Source organism: Bison bison, unplaced genomic scaffold, assembly GCF_000754665.1.
Source record: "Bison bison bison isolate TAMUID 2011002044 unplaced genomic scaffold, Bison_UMD1.0 scf7180017864383, whole genome shotgun sequence".
Taxonomy (NCBI): Eukaryota; Metazoa; Chordata; class Mammalia; order Artiodactyla; family Bovidae; genus Bison; species Bison bison.
Genome location: NW_011494955.1, coordinates 138,898 through 141,509, shown reverse-complemented (window position 1 = coordinate 141,509; position 2,612 = coordinate 138,898). Strand labels below are relative to the sequence as shown.

At 36.9% G+C, this 2,612-nt stretch overlaps 1 protein-coding gene across 1 annotated transcript in view; it reads left to right on the top strand.

Moving 5' to 3' along the window:
• ZNF446 (zinc finger protein 446) overlaps positions 1-2,612 on the top strand; it is a 26,046-nt gene that overhangs the window by 18,212 nt on the left and 5,222 nt on the right. The window lies entirely within an intron of this gene.

The window sequence follows — 2,612 nt, the reverse complement described above, 5'->3', positions numbered from 1 at the left end:
GGGATTTCTTTGGAAGGAATGATGCTAAAGCTGAAACTCCAGTACTTTGCCCACCTCATGCAAAGAGCTGACTCTTTGGAAAAGACTCTGATGCTGGGAGGGGCTGGGGGTGGGAGGAGAAGGGGACGAGAAAGGATGAGATGGCTGGATGGCATCACTGATTTGATGGACGTGAGTCTGAGTGAACTCTGGGAGTCGGTGATGGACAGGGAGGCCTGGTGTGCTATGATTCATGGGGTCGCAAAGAGTCGGGCACAACTGAGCGACTGCACCGAACTGAGCTGAATAATAAGTGATGTTGAATATCTTTTTATGTTTTTCTTTGTCATCTGTACGTCTTCTTTGGAGAAATGTCTGTTTAGATCTTCTGCCTGCTTTTTGATTGGGTTGTTTGTTATTCTGGTATTGAGCTACATGAGCTGCTTTTATATTTTGGAGATCCAACAATCCTACTACTAGGCATATACCCTGAGAATACCGTAATTGAAACAGATACATGTACCCCAATGTTCATTACAAAACTTTTAATAAAAACTAGGACATGGAAACAACCTAGATGTCCACTGGCAGATGAATGGATACAGAAATTGTGGAACATATATACGATAGAATGTTACTCAGCTTTAAAAAAGAAGGCATTTGAGTCAGTCCTAATGAGGTGGATGGTCCTAGAGCCTATTGTACAGAGTTAAGTAAGTCAGAAAGAGAAAGACAAATATTGTATATTAACACATGTGCATGGAATCTAGAAAAATGGTATTGATGGACATATTTGCAGGGCAGCAGTGGAAACCCAGACATAGAAAACAGACTTGTGGATATAGTGTGGGAGGGAGAGGGTGGGACAAACTGAGATAGTAGCACTGAAACATATACTTTACCATATGTAAAACAGATAGCCATTGGGTATTTGCTGTGTGACAAAGGGAGCTCAACCCAGTGCTCTGTGACAACCTGGGGGAGGGGTGGATGGGGTGGGAGATGGGAGAGAGTTTTGCAAAGGAAGAGACATATGTATACCTGTGACTGATTCATATTGATGTATGGCAGAAACCAGCATGACACTGTAAAGTAAATATCCTCCAACACAAATTTTTAAAATAAATATATAATTTTTAAAAAAGACTATTCACCAACTTAATCTGATGTTTATAGAACATGCTACCCAATGAGAGAGAAATACAAATTCTTTTCGAGTGTACATGAAATATTTACCCCCAAATGAACCATGTTCTCTGTTATGAAACAAAGTTTAACCAATTTAAGAGTATTGAAGTCATATAACAAATGCTGTCTAACCAAAATGGAATCAAGCTAAAAATCTATTGCCAAAAGATATCTGTATCATGAGTATGGATGTCCTCAGAAAATTAAAGTTGGGACAACCATATGATCCAGCAATCCCACTTCTGGGAATGTATCCGAAAGAACTGAAATCAGAATCTCAAAATGATTCCCAAATATGTATTCCCATATTCATTGAAATGTTATTTACAATAGTCAAGATAGAAAGACAACCCAAGCATCACAGGTGAATGGATAAACAAAATGTGATGTATACATACAATGGAACATTATTCCACTTAAAAAAGAAGAAATTCTGCCATTTCAAACAATATGGATGAACTCTGAGGACACTATGCTAAGTGAAATAAGCCAGTCACAGAAGGACTAACACAGAAGGACATTTAATTGACAAATCTCACTTATATGAGGTTTCTAAAATAGTAAAGTTCATACAGGCAAAGATTATGATATGGATTGCTGGGGGCTAAGGGTTAGGGAAAATGGGTGATAATTTTTCAAAGGGTATTAAAGAATTGGTTGTGCAGGATGGATAAACTTTGGAGATCTGCTGTATAACATAGTACCCCTGGTTAACAGTATGGGATTGTACACTTCAAAGTTTCTTAAAAAGGTAGATCTCAGGCTAAGTCTTCCTACTTCAAAAAGCAAAAAGAGATAAAAGAACACAAGAACACTTCAGAAGTCTTGGATATGTCTATTACCTTGATTGTAGTGATGACATCACAGGTGTTTGCATGTGTCCAAACATATCAAACTGCATACAATAAATATATGCAGGTCTTTGTATATGAATTATACCTCAATAAAGCTGTTAAAAATAAAACACACCCAAAATATAGTCAAAGAGAAAAAGGGAAAGGTTTACACTAATTACAACATCTGGAATGAAATAGGAGACAACAATGTAGACTCAAAAGAAATTAAAAATATGACAAGGGAATATTATGAAAATCTGCACGCAAAAATTTGAAAACTTAGGTGAAACAGATGAATCCTATGATAGCAAGGCACAAGCTATCTTTGCCAATACAAAAAGAAATAGATAAAATGAATAGCCATGTGTCTCTTCAAGAAATTTAATTCATAATTAGAAACATTCCTAAAAAGCACAGAGGAATAGATTTAGAAGATACAAGAAATGTTTAATAAGGAGCTAGAAGATTTAAAGAACAAACAAACACAGATGAACATTACAATGACTGAAGTGAAAAATACACTGGAAGAAATCAATAGCAGGGGAGGAGCCAAGATGGCGGAGGAATAGGACGGGGAGAACACTTTCTCCCCCACAAATTCATCAAAAG